Below are 24,048 nucleotides of genomic sequence, written 5' to 3'. Positions count from 1 at the left end.
ATGTGCTCTGCTTGGCAAAGCAGATCCCCAGAGTTCATGCCAAATGAGAGGAGTTCAAAAATCTCAGGACAACACATGCAGCTTTCATATTCAGGTGGGCAAAAAGTACTGGAAAGGAAATCTGAACCTAAGTTTATTGTGCAACTCCTGTAATTTTTGCCTGTGATAGTGATTCTAACTGATTTTATTGCAGGTCAGGGGAAGGTGCTTGGGTTTTATGGTGGCTTGTAATAAAAGCTTTTAAAGTATTGTAAACTGATTTCTTTTTTTCCACTTCTCAAATCACAGTCATCCTGCCTGTCATACTGAGAGAAGTTGGACCTTGTAGATAAAAATGGAGAAGTCATTAAGTTGGGAAAGCTAAATTTTATTAAGTAGGCAATATGTTATATTTAGGGAGAAAAGCATAAGTAGGACATGGCTATAGCTTCCAAAGGTGTGAGAACATGTTGCTGTAGCTAACAAGGCCTGCTCTCTGTCACCAATCGTGGTTTTTCTCACACTGATATATAATTGCATCACTGAGAGTTAAAACAATGTAAGCTGCTACTTGGCATCTTCTCTTGGCTACACTTTGCCAGCCTTGCCTTCTGTGGGAAAAAGACTGAAGGGTAAGAAAGAATAAAAGACCAATTTGCAAGAAATCAAAAGTTGATTTCAAAATGGGGGGAAGAAGAGCAAAAAGAAGTGGGAATAAATAGTTTAAAAGGGAAGAGAATATAAATGTAATCCAGACACACATCCTGGATTCCTTTGAACTTCTACAGTGAGACTTGACTGTGATACTGTGAGCCACTCCCATAGAACAATTGAAATTTTAGTCTCATATTCTTCAAGCTAGCTCAGGACAGGTACTCTTACTGAAAGACTCCAGTCTCCTTCTTGTCCCTGGAACTATTATTTTCTTGCTGGTTTACACTGAACTTGGATCCATTGCCCAGTGAAGAGTACAGAAGAGCTTCAGAAATACTGACAGTACAAATGAGGGGGATTGGGAGGTAGGCAGTGGGTAGGTGAATCACTGAATCACAGAATGACAGATCCACAGAACATTTAGGGTTGAACCCCCTGTCAAGGCAGGGTCACTTTAATCAGGTGACACAGGAACTCATCCAGGTGGCTTTTGAACATCTCTGGAGAGGGAAACCCCACGACCTCCCTGGGCAGCTTGTTCCAGTGTTCTGCCATGCTTAGACTGAAGAAGTATTAAGGTGGAACTTCTTGTGTTTATGTCCATTACTCCCTGTCCTTACTCTGGGCACCACAAAAAAGAGTCTGACACCATCCTTTCGGCATCCACCTATGAGATACTTGTATGTATTGGTGAGGCCCCGTCTCAGTCTTCTCCAGACTAAACAGGCCCAGATCCTACAGTCTCTCCTTGTAAGAGAGATGCTTCAGTCCCCTCATCACCTTTGTGATCCCCCTGTTGCAACCTCACCAGTTAACCCTTGTTTTTCTTAAACTGTGGAGACCAGAATTGAACACAATACCCCAGATGTGGCCTCACTAGGGTTAAACCTGCTGACACTGTTCCTGATGCACCTCAGGATCTCATTGGCTCTCCTGGCTGCAGGAGCACTGGTGGCTCAGCTTGCCATCCACCAATACTCCCAGGTCCTCCTCAGCAGAGCTGCTCTCTAGGAGGTCAGTCCCCAGCCTGTGCTGGTACTAGGGATCATTCCTCCCCAGGTGCAGGACCCTGCACTTGTCCTCGTTGAACCTCATTAGGTTTTTCTCTGTGCAACTCTCCAGCCTATCAAGGTCCTACTGAATGGCAGCACAGCCTTCAGGTGGATCAGCCATTCCCCTCAGTTTTGTGTCAACAGCAAACTTGCTAAGGGTGATTCCTATCCCTTCATACAGGTTGTTGACAAACAAGTTGAATAAGACTGGACAGCAGGAAGCTGACAGCAAGAGCACACTAGGACGGGGGAGGTATGACTGCTTTTTATTGAAAGGAGTGCCGACTTCACTCTGCCTCATATATAAAACTAAGGCTTGAAAGTGCAGAGGCCTTATTATATCAGGGTAATTTCCAGCTGGATCTGGTCAGTGCACTGTCTTTGAAATATGCTTCAGTTGAATTTGCACTTGAGGACTAGGCTAGCTGATGTTTCTCTGACTGTTGTGATGAGTCTGGGTTTTTATTGCTGGAAACACAAACATGAGCATATCAACAGTTTGCTTAACATTTCACTTCACTTCCTTCTTATTTTAAGGGATAAGCTCTGAGCCATTTTTTCAGTTTATTGAGAGCCCCACAAAACACCTTTCCAGACAAGATGCTCAAGAAGAGAACAGGAAAGAAAAGAAAGGTGACTTACACAGCTGCTTTGACATATTGCTCTTGCCTTGCACTGGGAAGCACTAATTGAAAATTGAAGAGCTTGAGCACCTCTCCTATTAAAGCACTCTGCAGGTGGCATAGCCCCACATGTGAGACCTGTGAGAAGGGACACATGTCTGACACATGTCAGAGGTTCTGCACCTCTTGCTGCTGTCAATCTACTGTGTCACCTCTGCCTTCTCAGCCATATTCTGGTGCAAGGCAGGTGGGAAGGTTGCAGAAACAGCACTACTTGTCTGCTGTGGGACTGGAGATGTTTGGTACATCTCCAGTCCCACAGCAGACAAGTAGTGCTGTTTCACAGCAGACAAGTAGCAGACATTTGATGTGTAGCAGGGGAAGACTGAGGGATGAACACAAGCTTTTGTATTCCTGTTGTTGGACCAGAAAGTCCTTCCAGTGTGTTGCAAAGGACTTCAATAGCACTGGCTGTATTTACATTATGAAGTGAGTTATATAGTTCCTGCTACAGCAACTGTATGTGGTATGAATGAGCAAGTAAAGGCTTTTTGCTCCAGTTGTCAGCCCTAACTTGACCTAAAAGAGCAACTTACCACTAGCTGACACTCAGAATAAAAATTAATTGAAGTAGAAGCTACCTTCTTGTAGTAAACATAGCCAGCAAGCTTCAACAGGAAGATGCACACATTTCCAATTTTGTGAAATAGAATAGAAAATGCCTGGTTAGAAACTCTCATGTGTACAAATATGACTTATTAACCTGTTTAATGAACCGGCTCACAAGTCACATAATTACAGACACACAAGTTGTTCAATGTAGCAGTGCCTTCACTTCCACGTTGCATAGTGAACACATTAAACAAGCCCTACATTAAACAAGCCTATAGGCAGGGAGCACACATCTTACCATTTATCCTTTCCACGATTCCAGCGCTAAATTTGAGGATCACAAACCTCTTTCTTTCCCACAGGTTGTGTCCTTCCACCAACTTAATTCAATTGCATTTTGTAAAATGTTTTCAAAAATCAAACCTTGTGTATGTTGTTGAAAATACAAACATTTCTAATTATTTTAGGATGTTTATTTTTCATTTATTCATTCTGCAAATACTTTGTACACATTGTCCTTTTTCCTGCTGCTTCAAGAGCAGTCAATTAAAAGAAAGGAGTTTCTCTGAAACTTTTTCTGCTGCTAAAGAAGAACAAAGAGAACAACTAAAGGAGGAAATTTCTTCATCTCACTTTGGCATAGAGGGGAAGATGAAGAGTGGTAATACAGAAGCTGGGTGAGAAATTATCTTAGTCAGTCAAGCTGCAAACACGTGTTTTCCTTAATGGTATACATACTCCTTGTGTTACATATGCAACACAACAACTCTTTCCTTTGGGTGAGAGTGGCAGGTGTGCACGGGCAAAAATTGGGCAGGTCTATGGCCTGGTAGCTGATCTACTGCTGTATAATGGAATGTTGATCTAGCCCATATAAATGAACTGGTTTTGTAACTGTGATCTTCAAAGCATAGAAGTAAGGCGAAAGTTGGCAGGGAGAGATAGAATCTATTGATATGCCATCACTTCTGCAGTGGCCATCAGTTTATGATGGCAGCTCATTCATCCCTGTCTTTCATCTGCCTCTTCAGCTGTACCATGCCCAATTTTTATATGTCTATGTATTGAATGGGGCAATGAAGTAACCCTTGTGAAAGTTATCTAGAGAGAATTGTAACATTTAACTTGGATCACTTTTCCATGATCTGGTTCATCACTGCACTGCAAAAGGACACTATGGGACTGCTCACAATGGGCGAGAATGACTAGGCTGGCACTGGTGATGGAAAAAATGCTCAGAGTTATTATCTTTCCTCAACTGACGCAGATAGAAGCAGCAGATGTTTGGCATGCTGAGTCTTTCATCAAGTATAAAAAAGAAGCAGCAAACTTTTAGGAAAGCACAGACTGAGAGCAAATGTCATGAGAATTTTCTTGTGTTAACTATGTGGGAGTTGGACAGAGAAGGCAGACAGGGACCTTTAGAGCAGAAGGCTGGGAAGATGTGGCAGGACCATATGCATATCTGGGCAAGTGGCCCTGTCCATGTATGGATTTTTTGATCAGCAGTGAGCTTCTGGAGTCTGTCTCCCAGTCACCCCTACTTGTTGTGCTTTGGTTCACATTGTGATGTTATCATGAGCTGGATGAAACTAAAGCACAGAATGTTCTCCAGCTCTTCATGACATTTTCACTATGGCACCACGCTATATTTGATTTGAAGCAATCTTCACTGAAATGAGTATTGCCTAATGTTGAGTCCTCTTTAGCAAGAGTTTTCCCTACAAATCTAATACTATTAGCTCATGGTGTGGTAACAGAGACAGACTGACAAATCAAAAGGCTGTCCATGGTACAGTGGTGCTGGGTAGAGATGGAGTGTAGGAAGGACAGTGGTGTGCTGCACAACCAGCACTTCTATTACCCTAGAATTTTTTAATATTTAGTAGAAATTGTTAATTAGTGACTAAATTAAGGGTCAAGCACATTTGCTTTGAAATATGTTAATGCATGCCGTACTATGCTTCATTTTGAGCCAGCTTTCATTTTGGCCCTCTACAACATTATAGACATTATTTTTTCTACACTATCATTCTTCACCATCTAATTCAAGCCACTCTACCCGAAATATAGTGAGTTCTTTGTCATTGTCATCAACTCCAGTCTGAAGAACATGACTGAAATATTTTCCATTTTGACTACTTTTTACCTATTTCTAAGGATCGACTGATACCAGCCAAAAAATGTTGTTCGCTGAAAGTATAATTAATGCTTGGTCTAGACAGGATGTTTTAAAGTGAGAGTTGGATTCACACAATAGGAAGATTTTATTAACAACCTTCCCATTTAAAAAGAATTGCAAAGACCGTTTACAGTTCTAAACTCCATATCACCTCCACACAAATTATCAAAAGAAAACTAACTAGAGAATGTTACTAATAAGTATCTTGTTCCTTGCCTAGGCAGATCACACCAGCAAAGTATTGGTATTAGACAGAAGACTTCTGAAAAATTTGTTGAAGAGTAACTTAAAACTTTTCTTATATAATAACAGCAGAAGGAGCAAAGGTACTGTTGCCACAGGTATATTCACTTTGTTTTTTAACAAATTCTCACAGACAGGAATATTGTCTGGGCTTTGTTTTGGTTCATCACATAATAGCACATTTTTCCACTGTTCTTTCATGTGATATTGGAAGATTTTTCCCCAAAGTGAAAAAGACAAGAGCTGCATTACTCAGTCACAATCTATTAATGCATGATTTCCCACTGAATTCCTCTGTTTCCACCTATTTTCTGGGTCGTAATTTGTGCCCAGGTCTCAAGACAATTAGTTAAATTAGACATCAAGGTTGACTCAGTTTGCTCCACAATAACTGGTCTCTTATGTGCTACTGCTGTGAGAATGGGGGCATTTCCAAATACAGGTTTTCTACAAAGGTCAAGTAGAGTGAGTGTTCTGCTTTTTGCAGTGGGTACAGTTTGAGATGAGCTTATGCCTGACACCTCTAGGTGTCAGACTCAGCATTTGGTTCAACTTGGTTACTTGGAAATTTCATCACTTGCGTGTTTCATCACTCAGAAATTTTCTCTATGTCTCCCTGGCAAAATAACATCTCAAAATTATGCATTTCTGTAAAAACTATTGTAAAAAACTACTGGGAAAACTACTGTAAAAATTATTGTAAAAACTACTGGAACTTCTCCTGGAAAAAAAGAAGGACAGAACTTATCTTCTATCATATAGACATTTAGCACCATCTTAACCCTTTGATTCTACCAATGAATTAATGAATGGAGGCATCACATAGCTACTGCTTCTAAAAAGGTGCTTCTCCTACCTTCCCCTGAATGTCAGGGCTGTTTTTTGTGTATTCAGTTATCCATACCCAGGATCTTTTACACTTTTGGTGTCTCAGTGTTTTCAGTTATTGTAAATATATTCTTTCTGGAGAATTATTCTGTCTGTGATTGTCAGGATTTAATTTTTATTTTCTTCCAGGGCAAGCCAAAAATAACACATCCAAAGGTTTTTCTGAAATGAAGAAAGATTTGCTTGCAATCAAATCAAATAAGAATCTTTAATGTGATGAAATCTGTTAGAAATTAGTAGGTGCCATCTACTATAAACACAGGAGTGATTCTTTTCCTCTTTGCATTTCAAAACTAGTTCTTAACTGGTGCAAAATTAGCATAATTTATTGATTTTTATTTTTTGGTATATTATGCAAAGTAAAAATTTATTTTTCAGATCTACTTGTCCATTCTTCATTGCAAAGACGATGGGAATAGTGCAATAGGCTATTTTGCATTTATTGGTTTGTATCATCTTCTCCTATACCTGCCTTTCAGCAAATTGTTTTCACTGTCTTAAAAATTAATGGTTTCATTAAAGATCCTTCTTGGATCTCTACTTGACCATGATAGGTGTTCCAGATGTGAGTATTTGTGGGATTTGGCAGTTCATGAAACTGCTAATGAAACTAACTATTGCTTTTACTTTTACTGCTGTAAATTTTGACTGTGGGGTGACGTGATGGTGCAGAATTACTGCAGTGCCAAATTCTGTCAGCACTGTATTCTCTGCCTGCTGACTGTGCTGCCTTATCAGTACAATTACTTTGACTTTTTCATAATAATGCATATTTTTAAAAGAGCTTGCATGGATTTATTCATGTCATTAGCCAGAGTAGCCCCTAGCATTTCCACACAGATGTTTATCCAAAAATGCCTGCCCATTATAATGTGTGCATTTTTTCACTCACTTTTTCTAATTTATGAGTTAAAACTAATAGCAAAAGGCAGATTGTCCTCCCTGGCTGTGTTGGCCCTGTGCTGATTTATGCAACCCAAGAATCTGCTTTGCATTTTAAAATCAGTAACCCTATTAGGAGCACAAGATGACTGCCCATTGATAACAGTTCACTTGTGCTGTGTGACAACTTGTGCTCGCTGGAAGCAATGAAAATCCTTTTCAGAGCAGCATGACATGTCTGAACCTGCCCAAACCTATCCATTCCTTTGTTTCCAAGAATTTTGTTTTCAGACCTTTTCAGGTAAAAATCATATACGCAAGAGGGTAAAACCATATACGCAAGAGGGTAATATGTTGTATGTATCTGGTGCGTAAGAGAGTCTGGGAGTGCCCAAGGCATAAGCCTGTGGCTCCACCCCTGCAGCACTGAGGTTGTTCTGCTGGCACTTGGTGTCAGCCAGAGGATTCTCTGATGGTTATTTGCTTGTTCCTCCAACAAGTGCAGCTTGTTTGCCATTTTCAATGCACAATTTCCTTATAGTATGGAATTTGCACACTTTCTGGACCAACGACAGCAACCAACATGTTGGTGGTTGGTTTATTTTTTCCTACCTGCATCTCACTGAAAAACCTTGTCTTGGAAAAAAGACTTTTGCTTCATGTATGTTCTTGCCTCACAGGCAGCCCTGCCTCAATTTGCCTCATGCAGAGGTGCGCTTGGCACACAAGCAAGAGTTTCAGTTTGTGCAACGTGCTTAGCCATTTCTAATTTATTTTCTCTCTGTGTTCTGCACCTAGTCCCTATTTGTAATTTAGAGCTGGGTTGTGAACCGTTGGTCAGCAGCTCCAAAGAAGTGTCACAAGTGCTCCTGGTATCCTTGGTTATTGCATTTCCTCAGGGCAGGGCCTGTTTTCTAGCCTTGGCTTAACAAAGTACTGTTCAATCTGCAGTGGAAAATGGTATATGTAGATCTTGCATCTTACTTTTGTTGCAGTGCATTGTATTTCAGAGCAACTGGTCTGGATATGGAGGAGTGATAGGCTGGACATAGTCACACAGGGGCTCTATTTGCTCATTCAATTTGATTATTTTGAGGAGAATTAACTTATATTGACTGTTGCTGAGACTTTCTCCATAATGTTTTTCACCAGAATATTAGTCAAGCTTATTTAGAATAGAAAATACCAACAGCAACTACATTAGGTAATTAATTACAAAGACCAGCAGGATATAGAGAGTTTGTTTTTCTCTTAGTATCTGTGAGAACTTTCACATTTTGCTCCTGAGGTGCTAAACTCTGTTACTGAGAGGGAAACATGAGGTCACGGCTGCCTCACGGCTGAGATTATATACCTGTAGTTCATGTTTCTTTTTGAGTAATAGTGAAGGACAGATGGTGGCTGTGCATCATGAAGGGAGCTGGAAGCTCACTTTTTATTTGTTAGCAGGAAGCTCAAAAATAATTCCATGTCAGATTAAAAATTAACTAAGAAGGTAGATCACAGTCATATAAATAAGTTCTTCCCATGTTTCTGAGTGTTAAGTGCATTTCCAGACCAGTCATGTCTTGAGCCATTGAGTTCAAAGGCAAAATCTCTTCTGAACAACACACATTTAACTCTTGGAGCGTATTTACCTGTGGAAAGTAAATACTTTATTCCATTTCATTCAGGTCCATGGATAATCTGACTTGTAATAATGACTGGGCAGGTGAAAGTACAGCCCAGCCCCCAGCTTTGCTTGATGGCAGGGCTTCACAGATACACTGGCAAGTAACAATCTGTGCCTTCTACAAGGTCTGCCCTAATTTAGCTGTCTTAATACAAAATGAGTCTAAAAGCCTCTAAGTTCACGGTCATTACATTGACATTACATTGTAAAAATTTCAATTAGAATTCTTTCCAGCTGCTAAATATAACAAATTTTGCAGCTGAATGAATGCATGAGTGTTCCCAGGGAGGAAGTACCTGAATTTTGACAAGTGCTAATAACTGGTTGCCACTCCCAACAGTATCAGCTTATGAGGGATATGCCCAAAGAAGGTACATTTGAAGACAGTCCTTCATTTCAACTTCATACTCTGTATGAAGTATGCCAACTTCATACTCTGTTTCTTTTGTGAACAGAACATGAATAGACCATCTCGAGACTGTCAGGAGCCAGGAGTTGACTCACCCTCTGGAATACAATAGAGATCAAGCTCATTTACTGCAGAAAGAAAAAATTGCCCAGAGCAAGTTCAAAGGAAGAGCTAGAATCACTGGAGAACATGTGAAATCAGAAGAAATGCAACTAAGCTGTCTTCTGTAGAATAAATATGCATTTCTTATCAATTAACATCCTTCCATACAAACATCCTGTGTTTTTACCTGTATCTTTTATTTTCTACACAAAGCAAATTATCCAAGCCACTTCTTTAGGATGGTTAGATATACAGTACAGATTTTACTTTTAATAAGATACTGCTTTGGTTTGTGTTTTAAATTTACATCCCTTTCTTTTGTATAAGAAAAAAAATTGGGTTGTGCTTACCATTTTTAAGGACATTAAAATGTTCCCATGTTTCTCATACTTCCTCGTACTGATTTGCTCAGTTGAGCTGACACTTGAAAAATTTCCAACTCCTGCATAGTGAACTTTCCTACTTGTAAATATTAGGGCTCATTGTGCCACGTGCAACACAGTTAATGTAATCATTCTCATTCCTGTGCTGAGTATTTGTATTATTTTTCCTTTAAACTGTCCTGATCTTGGACTTTGAGGTATTTTTGTGATATATAGCCCTGTGTCTAACAATCTAACCTGCCTAATAGCATCCCCAAGTAATTCATTATGGTTTCTTCTAAATTCCTTTAGGGGATTCTATATTTTTAAAGATTTTATTTCAGACTTCTTAGTGATAAAATAATCTCTGATTATCTGTGGCCATTATCCATATTAAAAACAGCTAGACATAATATGAGTTAAGCGGCAATTTTCTAAAAGAATCACTGATAAACAGAGAAAAAAATGGTAAGCCATGCAAAGCCAATAACAGAGATGAGGCAGCTGAAAGATATATTTTTACAAAATAAAAGAATGGGCAACTGTAAAGTTCAGAAACATTTGGAGCAATGTTCTGCTGCAAAAGAATGTCTAAACCAAACTGATATATTTGACAGCAAACTGACAATTTAAATTACTTTCATCAGAAAAGATTCAGAACAATTAAAACTGGCAACATAGTACTTTGTTCCAAATTTCTATACTTTATTTTTCATTTGTACATTTTTGAGATACATATTTTTGGACTATACATATGGTGAATGTTTTTTCTCCTTACGTTGCATATTTGTCAACAAGTTGCATTTTCAATAAGAAATGTTTCATTGAGGCCATTTTAGTATTTTGATTAAAAATATTTTGAATGTACTTACTGCACAATATTTTAAAATATCAGTTTTCTTTCCACTTGGGTTTGGAAAACAAAAGAATTAGAATTTTTGCCAGGGAATGGTTGAGTTTTTTGACTTTGCGTAGCTCTAGAGATGGAATTTGATAAAATTGTTTTCATTTTTTGTTCCCACCTGAAATACATAATGAGTATAAGTTCAAAAATTTAATTTTCCACAAAAAAAAAACCAAAATGGGGTTATTTATCTCTGTAATCCCCAACTTCAGAAGTCTGCTGCTTCCAGAAAATGGCTGGATATGCCAAATTCAGAGCAGGCAGCTCACAGCTAGGAAAGGAATGTGATCAGGAAACAAATGGGCAGACATGAAAGTGAAGGAAAAGTGAGAAAGAGTTGCATTTGACAACTGGTTAACCACCGAGCAAACTGCACATTTCTAGCTCAACTCCACCAGTATTCTCTTTGCACTATCCAGCATTAGTGCCCTGAAGGAAAAGGACTCAGTGTTTGCATGAGCATGGGTAAAGGAAGAAGGGAGAAGGCAAAAATAATGGAGATGGATGCATATGGAAATGTCATCTCCAAATTTCATTAGTTTCATTTTCAATTCAGTTGAAAATTACATCTTTGCATCCCCTGCTGTTTGTAAGAAGGATCTAACTATTCCTGTGCCTTTTAAACCACATAAAGATCTGATTACCTGGCATTTTTGTCATTAAAATCTACCTTGTATTCTAGCTGTTTCTTAAAGACATTGACATTTAATGCTGATTATTTGCATGATTAATTTGAATCTCATTATTTTCTTCAGCACAGACTTGTCTCTGCTCATTTTGTGACAATTGGTTTGTTTTAAACATAGGAGTTTGCAAAGTAATATTTTTTATTGTTTTTTGGGGGGTGGTTTCTATGTTGAAATAATTTCAAATGTGATTTTCTTTTACTGCATACCTTAATACTGTAGACCTTTAAGCAGAACAAAAGGCTCCATGCATGCTTCTGGATATGTAAGGTGGGCATGCCTAGTTCAGAGCAGGCAATGACATGGCACACTTCTATTTTTTCACTGATAGATATTAAAACAGCAGATTGCTGGACTGCAGGAGTTCAAGAGAACTGAGTCCTACTGGCATGCTGCCTGCAGCAAACTGAGAGACCAGGCTGAGTTGCTGACCAGGCAGAACAGGGAGCTTCAAGATGAGCTCAGAGTTTCAAAACATTAGAGATGGACAGCAGAAAAAACCCCCAAACTATAACTTTCATGGACAGAAAATCAGAGACCCTGGTATTGGAAGATACTCTCTGCTTCATAGTGTTTGAAAAATTCAGTAGTTTTTCTTTGAAGCTGTGATGTGTGAATACTGTCCCTCCACTCCTGCTTAGCCTGAAGGCAGGGAAAGTCAGCTCTACAGTGAGCCATGTTAAAATACGCTCTTTCTGTTGCCCTCTTCCACCTAGTCGTTTTATCCACAAGGTGTGCAGCTTTACCAGGTGACACAGCCAGCCTATCATAGACACTTAGGTCAAATGTCTCCCTCCACTAACTAGGAAGAAAGTCTAGATAATTAATTTACTTTCCGTGACTAAATTAAAGCCTTCTAATTCTACACTTTATATATATATAGTGCCATTTATCTGTTCAATAAAACATCTCTTCAACCTGGAAAAAATACAGCTGGACCACCTATTAAATCTTAGTTCTTATTTTAAACTGTAAATTTTGAACTGCTGTAAACTTTCTGGAAGGAAACACCATCAGTGGCCTGCCTTACAGAGGCACAAGCTGAATTCTTAAGTAGGAGTTACACTGGGAAGAAGAAGGAGGGATAAAGGGTGGAAAATACAGCTGGTTGATGTAAATGTCTTTGCTAATCTTTGGAAATCAAAATGATTTCATCATAGGTTTACAGTGTCTTGTAATTTTTTTATTCAATATTTCACTTGTTTAATGTACTTGTAGGGTTTTACTTGCTCCATTAGTATATAACTGAGTAACTTCTTGTAAGGGAGTTAAAGGTAATTAAAATTACTTTTTACACAGGAGAGTCTGGTGAAAGTAAATGGTTCAGACTAGAATTTAAAAAACCCTGAAATTTGGGCTGAGTGCATAATTTCTTTTCCATGTGTGTATTCAAGGGAGAAAAACACATTGAGGGATTATTTTCATCCTATATGTGTCAAGGAAACTATAAAAAATAATCTCCTAGATGGTATAGTCTGATGAGATGAACCCTACACTTCCTCAGAATGAACCTAGAAGAAAATGAAATTGAGCCATTTTCTCTTAGACATTTCTCTAATTTTCAAATCTAATTTCTAGTAAGATATCTTTAAAAATTGTTAGAACTACCAACAAACCTGTCCTTTGCTTTATTGGAGTGAAGAAGTTTTGTGTCTCTTTTTATTTGATTGTAATGTACTCATTAGTGAAATTTTTCACCTAACACTTAAATTTAATTGAAAATGTTATTTGAAGTTAAATATCACTCTAGTTTTACTTTTCCCAAACCTACCTGCTCTTATGACTCATCATTTTATAGATTGTGAAGGTCAGAAAAAAAAATTAGTCACAAGTACAAAATCAAAATACATAAAAATTCCAATAAAAGCAAGGATAAGAAAAAGCTAAGTAATTTCTGTTGTTGGCCAGATTGCTGTTTATTTCTACTGCTTTGCTGATGTAAAACTACTACTCAAGACATTGAATATTTTTGTTGTGTGAAAGTAATACTAGGATACTCTATAGGAAGATGCTAGGATGGTACCTACAAAGTTTTTGTTGCATACTAGGGACTTTCAGACCCTGGCTGAACAGCATGTGGAATGTCATTTACTTTTTTTAAATATAATAATTTTTATTAAAAGAAAATGGCTTTAAATTTGAGTCAGCTGGCTTTGGAGGCTGTTTGATTCTACTAGGTGTGACTGGAACTTAAAATTATGTATTTATAACAAATCCTCCACTATGTTTCAGAAGCAATTCTTTGAGGGACAACATCATCATCCACACCAGAAGAAAGTTCATGGAGAGATAATCACAAGAGTAGCATCATCTCTCACGTGGGGCTGAAGACATCTTTGCAAAAACACTTCCTTAGAGATGTGAATAATAAAGTATGCATCCCTGTTATCAGTAGTCACTTTCCAGAGTTTCAAATACATATTTAAGAGAATGTTCTTTGGAATCAAAATTTCCACAAATGAAAGTGTGTATAGGCATGATCATATTTTCTTGCTTGTGTATAAAATATGAATTTATGAATTGTAGATTTTCTTCTGGTTTTGCAGTAACAGGAGAAAAAACATTTTTCCCCCTCTTTTTTAGACCTAACTGAATTGTATGTTGTTTTCAAAGAGTTTTCCAAACATTTTGCACCTGCTGCTCCACAGGCTGATTTTACCAGGAATCCCCTTGCCTTGGCAAACCATAAATCTAGTGTTTTGCCATTTGAGGCTTTACTTGATTCAAATGTTCAACTCAGTGGGAAAACCACTCTGATTTTTACCAGCTGTGACAAGTTAGCTCAGTATGTCAAGTGAGATGCTTATTTCTGGCTGGTGTGCTCATGACTGCTCCTCCACAGTCAGCTTACCATATTTCTAGCACATCTCAATGTTTAGAATTTAGATATCTAAATATCTCTTTATGCTTTTCTTTCTCTTGGCTTTCTATTTCTTGCTTCATATTATGGGCACCTTGGATATTACAAGTCCCTTTTCTCAGTTTTGATCAGATTTAGTTGACATCTATGCTTTATTCAAGTGTACAATCTCTCTGAAATACATCTTCTCTACTGGATACTTCCTTTGGCTAAAGGAAAATTTAGATTAGCCAACACACTCTGCTCCTCTGTATAGGAATGGAAATAAAATGTAAAATATTTCAGATGAGAAGGGAGGCAACTGTTCCGGTATAGTGAGCATGACAGTGTGTGGCACTCACATTCTCTGAAAAATTCCTTCACCCAGGGTTTTTCTCCTGGGAAGCTGAAAGGCAGCAAGAGAGGCCTCAGAGGAAAGAAAAACAATTCTTATCTCATTTGTTTCTCCTGTGTTGTGCTCGTGTGGAATGTATGTTTGGAGATTGTTTACCCAAAGGCGATTGCCTGATTGGACTTTGGTGTGAGTTGTTTTGACCCACTGGCCAATTAGTGCCAAGCTGTGTCAGGATTCTGGAAAGAGTAATGAATTTTCATTATTATCTTTTGAGCATTGAGTAAGTATCTTTTCTGTATTCTTTAGGATAGGATAGGATAGGATGCTATTCTTTAATATAATATAGTATAGTAAAGTAATAAATTAGCCTTCTGAGAACATGGAGTCAGATGCATCATTCCTGCCTTCGTTGGGGGTGCCTGAGCGTTTACAATAACAGTGTGTGTTTGAAAATTGCTAGACAGTAAATTCAGCAAATTCTATACGGTTCCAGGTATGAAAAGAGATTGATGATGTCCTCCTATGGCACACAGCCACGGGCAATAAAAATTGTGACTTCAGCAACAGTTTTGAGAAGGGGAAGTTGAGGAGAGCAGACTTTTGGGCTTGCTGCTATCTGGGTTTTCACCATCTAGCCAGGACTTCATCCAGTCAAACTGGAATACAGCACAAGCATGAGCTAGACTGATGGGCATAGTGCCCAGATGTCCTGAGTGAACTCTAATATGTTTGACAGGGACACATGCTCTTTATCTGATCTGATGGCAGAAATACTTTACAGTGAATAGAGTGGCTGCCAATTGTTTGACTCTAGAATTGAAGTCTCAGGTAAATGGAACATGAAACAGAAGCCCAAAATTCATGTCATAGCAATAGATCTGCACATGGTGACTCACTTGCATTTTCTTTGCATTTGAGCTCTTTTTGCTAGCTGGTGGATGCTTTCCCTCACAGATCCTGTGAATCTGGATAATTCTGAATTTTGAATATAGATTTAAAAATCTATCATACTACTTCTATCCAAAATTGAGAAACTGAGCATAGAGACACATCTAAGTGAATGGGATAACCTTGAGCCCCAGAATGGTGTCAGGCATTGGAATGGGCTGAACAAAGGAGTGGTGGAATCACCATCCTTGGCACTGTTCAAAAAATGTGTGGATATGGAACTTTGGGACATGGTTTAGTGGTGGACTTGACAGTTCTGTGTCAATGGTTGGAACTGATGATCTGAGAGTCTTTTGCAACCTAAAATATTTTATGGTTCTAGTGAGTTACGTGGTATGTAAGTTAAAGCTAGCTTGGACTGGTGAGTTTAATCAGCTGTAACCAAGAACAAATTGCCGTCTGATTTTTATTTTTTTTTGTCAAATCTAATAAAATTTGAGGATATGCACAAAACCAGTTGGTGAGCAAGTCTGAATAGTAATCAGTTTGTATCTTTGTTAAAGATACAAATTTTTTGTAGACATGATTTTATGAAGTAAAAGAAAAAATATAAGCAAGAGATGGTACACATCTGAAAAATATGCATTCTGCTTACCTATAATACTTTTAAGAATTACCTCTATTTGTGCTGTAACATGACCTAGCTGGTGAGGAACTGTCCAGTTTAAGTTGTGCTTTAGTGAGACAAGAAAATTGTCCATTTTAACTGCATACCATTAGTGATTCTTTCAGACTATGAAAGAACAAGATGGGCCAAAATAGTTATTATTTATTAATTATTAATGCTTACTAACATGGGTACTCTGAAAACAACTTGATTTCTGAATGCAGCTCATTAGCTAGAACAAGTTGCCATTTTCCTGCCCAACATCTCTGGATAGATTTTCATTATTTCTATGAAAAAAAATGAATTTATTTGCCTGGCAGTGTTGGAAGTGGGAGGAGGGGAGGGGAATTCCACTGTAAGGTATACTGATATAATTTCCTGATGCTTCAGACAGGGTCAAATATGCTTACTTCCAATCTTAGATGGATTTTGCTGTCTAATCTTGCAAGGGATTTTGATGACCTTTGAGCATGTTATTTCCTTGCCTATGAACATTCTTCTGACAAATTACTAACCCTCAGGTAGGGAAGGTCAGTGAATATGTGAACAGACTTTCACAGCATTTGAACTTCACTGCTTTATTCATGAGTATTTATTTCTCAAAATTTGTATTTATTAGAGCGAATGTGAACCCTAGATGACACAAACTGTGATATTTGAAGGTAATAAGAGATCCTTATTTTAGGGTATTGACAAGTGAGAGATTTCTGGGACAATTTGATGAAGAACTGTAGGTATTAACAGCTGGGAGGCAAAAGCTTATTAGAAAATGTAACTGATTATTGTTGAGCATGAAGATCCAGGAGAACATATTAGAATTCCTGCAGTCTAGCTGGAGACTCAGTAACAATACCTCCTCCTGTTCTCCACTGCCTTCATGATAGCATAGATCTGTAGGACTAGAGGAGTTTCAAGAGTACCTGCTTTTGCCAAGAGGAGGATCAGTGTCACTGATGGCAATTCAAACTGCGTTTCACTAGCTCCCATGACGAAGATATAGAATGAACTGCCTATATGTTCTTTTATGAAGTTGAGTTTCATTACTAAACTACACCACTTTTGTTGTCACCAGCAGATAAGGTGATTAATTTTTTTTATGTTTTCTGTGAAGATTGGGAAAAAACCTATGTACTTTGTGCATGTTGGGACACTGCTTCTTCCTCTAACCCTGTAGCCCCTTTACATCAAGGGTCTGCATTCACTGGTCATCCACATTACTGGTCATCCACATATTTCCAATTTTTAAAAATTGAGATATGGCTTTGTTTATGAAAGTGATGGAATTGAAAGAATCTTTATCAAGAAGCCAGTCATGTGTGATTAGTCCAAATGCTTATTATTTGAGTTTCTTAAAAAGTGCAGAGTAAAGCTTTAGTTGTTTCCTGGGATACAGTGATGGCTCTGAATTTTGAAATGGCCTCTTAGACTGACATTCCTCTGAATGAAACCGGAGACTGCATGTGATTCATGTAAGCCTGTCTGGATTCCTTAGACATTATCACTTTAAAAATAGGTATGATAGTGTATGCAATGCATAAAAAAAGAAATCTGGCTTTTACAATAACATGTGTAACAAGAACTGTTCTGCATGGATGCTCCTTCAGCTGAATTGGCTGATACATCTCATAATTTTCATGGAAACAGTGCTATTTGTCTGACGATATCTAGCCATAAAGTATCTTCTATTTACAATTCTTATGTAAGGTTTTTAAAAGCTTGAATTGCAACATTCTTTCTATAATAAACTACAAGGAAAACAAATGCTGCCACATGTTTGTGTCTCTCTGAAGCTGATGAATATTTGAGCTGCTGTGGCCCTATTGGCACTTTCTGAAGATGGTGAGCTAGCTGGCTCAAAACTAACCCGGCAGCAGGAAAAGAGTTCATCTCTTCCTGATTCTACTCAATGCACCAGGTTAATTCCCTTCTGTAGCTGCTGATGCCTCATAAAGGAGGGACTGGAAACACATGCCTGGGGAAGAAGAAATGGAGTGAGACTCCAGCAATCTGGGCTGAAATTGGTTTGAGCTGCTGTGAAACTGCTCCAATGGCTTTTCAAGTTCTTTTAAATGATTTGGCAGATTCAGTCTTGAGATATTTGGCAATGAAATGATGGATTTGTGCTCTTTCTATCTCTCTGCAATTTCTGAGCTAATATCTCTTCATCAGAAATGGTCTTAAAGGTCCTCAGTTCTATACCTTTTGTCTCAAGTTGAAGTCCCAGGCATATTTTGACAGTTTGCCCATCCACTTTTATTTGAAAATCTGATTATGTTTGAAGAACCCAACCATAGCCACATAATCTGCCTGCAGAAAATATCACCAAATGTAAAATATAAATTATATTATTTTTAACAATAAATTCTATTAATTTATATACTTTCCAGCAACCTTGTCTGAAAGAGTTAATCAGTTGCCTTTCTCCTTCTGAAAACTGTTTTACGCTTGGAGGAAAAATTTAGCTTTTTTTAATCCTACAGTTTTCTGGTGTTGCAATAGGATTGTTTTCTTGGCTTCTTCCCTGTAAGCATACATTAAATTGTAATGTCATTTATTAATATAAATAAGGCACCACCAACAACAGCAGCAGCAGATACCCTAAATTTCACTGATCACATGGAGTAAATTTTACAGCTATCAAACATTGACGATTGTTATCAGAGAAGGAGCAGTGCAGTTTTCCTGTCTGTGCTTTGCTAGTCCTATGTCCCTTGAGCAATAGCTCATGGACGTGAGTAAATTGAGCTGATGGCAAATATATTCTTTCCATTAATAGCTTACACACATCTTCTCAAACAGCCGCTCTTCAGTGTGTGAGACATTTCAAAATCAGAGTTATTGGTGCCATTTCCAACTTTTTTTGGATTGTTTCTTTGTTTCTTACCATCATGTACTTTGGAGCTGCAAGAACTTGTGTAAATCCCAACTATCTCACTGTGGTCATGCAGGAATATTTTATGTTTTCTCTGTGCTCTGTTCTAAGGTCTGCATGAAAAATTGGGGAAGTGCTTTTGAGTCTCTTTGATCTTTCCAGTCAAAATAACTGCTATTGTTTGCTTGAAAATTTTTGCATCTCATTTCCCTTCTGTGGCTCACACATTCCTTAGGGTCCTACAAGTCTTGTGTCAGTCTTGATTGATGGAGATGTATGAGATCAAAACATAGAAAGGCTGGACATGCAGCAAGTAAAAATGAACTGTCATGCAATATATTTTACTCAGCTCAGTTGTGATAACCTAGAGAGAGTTGGCAGGGTGGTGGGACTGAGGGATGAGAACCTTTCAGCAGTTGTTGGCCTCAGACTCTGCCCCTTGGATTAGACTTGACTTGCATTGTTGGCCAAGCACAGAGAATGTGGGAAGCAAAACAAGACCCCAAATGCAGAGTTATGTATAAAACGTGTGTGTGTGCTTGAGTGTGTCTTTGTGGATACGACCACACACACAATTAAACATTTTCCTAAACTTTTAGCAGCATGCAGCTCCCATTCATTCGGCAGCAATACTCTCCTGGCTTTCTTTTCACCTTTACTCCTCATGTAAGTGCAGTCTTTGAAAAAATATTGTAATGGTTTTCAAATAATAGGCTAGATTTCTTTGTCAATATGGTTCTGCACAACTGTTGAACATTAATAGATTTATGTTGTTAGTTAACATTTTAATTTTGTCTCAGGAAGAAGAAGCTCCTAAAAAGACAGGAAAATCGCTAAGAGCTCAGAATAAAGTGGCTTTTGTGACCTCACAAGAGAAATGGCATAACTGCATATGACAACAAAGTATCTACAGACAGTTCTGCTTTTTTAGATACTGAAGTAAAGGTTTGAGCTATTTAAAATTCCAGTTCTTACATGAGCAGCAACTGTGTTCTTTCCATCTGTGAGGAGAAATAAAACAAGAAAAAGAAAGTATTCTGTTCCCACTTCTTATGCCATGCAGTAGACACAGCTTTACAGATAGATTTGACAACTTTAAGCATGGTGTTTATAGTTATTTAGTGAAGCATATCATTGCCCTGTGGGGAGCAGTTCTCCCTATTCCTTCAGATCCCATAATTCAAAATTCACCACATCTTTAAACTGTAATTAACATCAGCTTGTAACTGCCCTGGACGCTGTGTGCCAGATGTCACTTGACTTAAGGCTCCTTTACACTGCCAGACTGTAAAGAGCATTTATGGTAATGGTAAACTGGAATTGCAACATCCAGAATAACCCTTAGTTACATAGATAGCACCAACTAACAGCTAAGAGCCATGTAATTTGTTTTGGAAGAGTGACTCTAGCTAATACAAATACCTTTCTTCCTAAGTCAGTAACCCAATACTCAGAGATAGTTCTGCTCTTTGTTCCTGTGTTTATTCTCTCCATTTTGTACAGCATAATTTTGCCAGAATGCATTTTTATCACCTCAGTTTTGGACTTCTGTTTTTCTATCTTTTGCTTTACAAATGGAAGAAAACCGGAATTAATGTGCAACATTTCTAGTTACAAATTTAAAAAAAAAATCATTGCAGATACACAGTAATCCCAGAAAGAAGGGAATCTTTCCTCTGTGTGTGAAATAAATTTTTTGCATAGTTGTTTTAAGTAAGTGAACATATTTTTAATACATTTCTGTTTATATAACACTGATTTTGAGGTTTTCATAATATAACCTACTAAATCAATATTATCTAGAAGGTCAAAGTTACATCAATAAAGGAGAAAGCATGGAGAAGAGGTGCAGGAAAAAATAGAGTATTGTGATGGAAAAGTAAGAGAAAATACCTTTTTTTTTTTTTTGGTTAGGAGGTATTCCCTTTTTTTGTGAAAATTCTGACAAGACTGGAACAATATAACAAAGCTGTAGTGTATCTTCTGGTTGCCTTCTTCTTTGAATGTTATGAAATAATTATACTATGGTATTTGATATATCCTGGACAGAAACAACTGCTACAGTAACACCAGGAAAAATTATTAACCAGAGGCTATGCTGGGTGTGAAGTCTTCTCTGACTAGTGACCTTTTCATAGAAGAGCATATTAATGACATTATTGCCTGCTGTCAATAAGAAGCAAATGTTTAGGTCTGTGCATGCAGCCAAAATTAATTCTTAGTACTGAAGATCCATACAGGATTACTTGGAAAGAAATGGTTCTTAACCTACCACATCAGCAATCTGCATTAATTCATCCAGTTCAATCATTTTGATACGCACAGTTCAGAAAAGGCATCTCTCAAGTGACCTGTGTGGAAGATGTACAAGCATATATTAAATGAGCCTGGTCAATAATTCACTAAAGTTGGTCATGAAGAAACCTGACTGTCTTCCCTATTGCTGCAGGACTGTGCACTTTATTTTGTTTAACATTAGAACAAAGTAATGGGATGAGAACTTGGAACATGTGCTACAACTAAGTTCGTCTTGTGAAAAGAAAATTTCTTTTGGCCTCTTTTACACAAAAATGAGGCAAAAATTATGCCTATTCTGCAGAGATAATCTTTGAAATACAAAGATGTAGCATGAATTTCTTCAAGGTCCAATTTAATTAGAAGGCAGTGAGGTGATGCTCATTTCCTTTGACTTCATCTACATTGGATGCTCTGTGTGTTTGAAGGTAGAAGAGGTGCTTTCCGATGGACACAAAATCCTCACTTTCCCTGTTGGTACTAAAAAGGAGATTGGTGCTGATGAAAGGATGACAATGATCAGCTTTTCCAATAGAGATGTGAAGAAGATCATGCCAGATCAGAGGGTGGTGGGCAACTTTTCATTTCCTTTAAGGAAAAAAAAATATTAACTGATTTTCCAGCAAGGTTCTATAATTTATCTTGATCTATTAATTCTGAGAGAAAGAGATGAGGAAGGGTGTTGGTTTAACAACCCTGAGCAGTGAAACTGCTCCATCTATGAAGACAGAAGTGGAAAGGCATGAAGGTAACAGTCAAAGAAGGAACAAATGTGTAGCTGCCTGAGCAGGAGACTGAACAAAGGCAAGGGGCATGGGCAGTCATCTGAAGCAAGGACTGGTTTTATACATTTGTAGAGTATGTAGCATGGAGGTTTCTTCCATGTCAGCATTATGTAAATAAAAATAGCTAGTAACAATGTGGGCTAAAGTGGAAATTAGTGAGACCTTTGCAGCAATAGAAATTTTTAAAATCAATAGTGCATGGATGAGAGCATAGAGGTAAGAGGATGACTTTCATTTGCACACTGTTCTCCTGCACAATATAGAGGTGAAAGTAGCATCATCTGGACACAACCATAAGGGTGGATGAGAGGAGGGAACAGCAATGTGAGCATAGCTACTTTTATTGATGACAGATGCAGAATATGACCTTGAAATGACTTTTAAAGATGGCTTACTTTTGAGCACATTGTTATGGTTGAATATGCTTATGCAAATATTGTGAATATGCTTCTATCATCTCACTCTCCTTCCAGATTTATTATTATGCAGATGCACAGACAACTCACACTGCTTATCCAGATGGCCTGGAGGTGCTGCAGTTCCCTAATAATCAGATAGGTATGCAAGACCTCATAATGTGAACTGTATGTATAGATTTATTTCTATTACGAAAGTGTAGTTTGAATTCTGACTCCAGCAGATTGGATGTTTTCTTGCCATTTCACATTGTCTTTGCATTTCACTTTCAATATATTCCATCACTTCACTTCTCAGTTTCCTCCTACAAAGCAAATATAATAATGGAATGTAAATGTGGTTCTTCCAATTCTGAATATCTGATTATGTGATTCTTTAATTTCTTTTACCAGTGTTGTAGATATAATTTACATCCTCACTACTATGTCCAAAAAAAAAAGTCCTGACCTAGCTTTGTGTAAGGCAACCTGAAAGAACACTAGAGAGACTTTTTACATCTTCTTTTCTACAGAAAAACATTATCCCGATGGCACACAAGAAATTGTGTTCCCTAATCACACAGTGAAACACCTCTACAGTGAGGGACTGAAGGAAACCTTTTTCCCAGATGGCACAGTAGTAAAAGTAGAAAAGCAAGTCCTGTGTAACTAACAGGGACCACACTTTGGACACAGGAACAACACTGACGTTTAGAACTGTGGTTGGATTTTGCATAGCTGGGAAAATGCCAGATGAAGAGAAAAAGGATTTGTAAGATAACAAGGGTTTTTCAAGAATGTGGCACTGAAAATTCACTTCTACCTTGAATGATAGGTGACAGATCACCACTAGCAAAGTGACTGCAAAATATTCCTCATTTAGTTCCATGTAACTTTCCACCAGCCAGAGTAGCTGGGAGATCACCAGTTGTCAGTGTTAGCAATGTGGGTACTAAAGGACTCAGGATCAGGTCTCCTGAGCTCTATTTCCAGGTGTTTGGCTCCCCCTCTAATATTGGGCAAGGGCTGAGATTATCTAAGTTGGTTACAGCATGGTGCCACTAAAACTAAGGCTGTGGTTTTGATCCCTGAGAGGGTTATTCACTGAAGAATTGGACTTGAGAGTCTTTATGGGTCTCTTCCTAGTCATATTCTGTGAATCTCTATTGTCTCTCTATTCCTCCATGCAAAATGAGAAGAACAGCTTTGGGACTCTTACACGTCTCTTCAGAGGAAGAGGAAGGATACTGCTGTAAAATGGATTTTCTACCTGCAAAATGCCTTGAGATCCCTGCATGAAGTCATGTAAAATTCAGATCTCACCATCCATTAGCTATGATATTACGTATTGAAGTCTTTTTGTGCGACCAGATTTCTAATGCCATTCCATGTAAATCCTGAGGTTTTCCACTTTACATTATTTCCTTATTTCATTGAGTTATATTTGGCAGCTCTGTGAGACAGGTTAATAAAATAGTGTTTTCTCATCACTTCATTCATTGCTACTTCTTTCAGGAACAGAGATAAACTAGTGGTATTCAGTGATGGGCAAGGGAGATTCACACTGCACAGTTCAGGAGGAGGGAGTACCCGGATGGCACCATGAAAACTGTTCTGCAATGGCAGACAGGAAACCAAGTACTCCACTAGATGACTCCAAATCAAAGATGAGGAGGGTAATCTCATCCTAGATAAGAGGTGA

The 24,048-nt window shown here is 38.0% G+C and overlaps 1 pseudogene; it reads left to right on the top strand.

The window, feature by feature from the left end:
- Nucleotides 1-24,048, top strand: LOC121337867 (annotated as a pseudogene).

This window comes from Onychostruthus taczanowskii, unplaced genomic scaffold, assembly GCF_017590055.1.
Source record: "Onychostruthus taczanowskii isolate IOZ18803 unplaced genomic scaffold, ASM1759005v1 scaffold295, whole genome shotgun sequence".
In the NCBI taxonomy this organism is placed as follows: domain Eukaryota; kingdom Metazoa; phylum Chordata; class Aves; order Passeriformes; family Passeridae; genus Onychostruthus; species Onychostruthus taczanowskii.
This window is presented reverse-complemented; position numbering and strand designations above follow the sequence as displayed.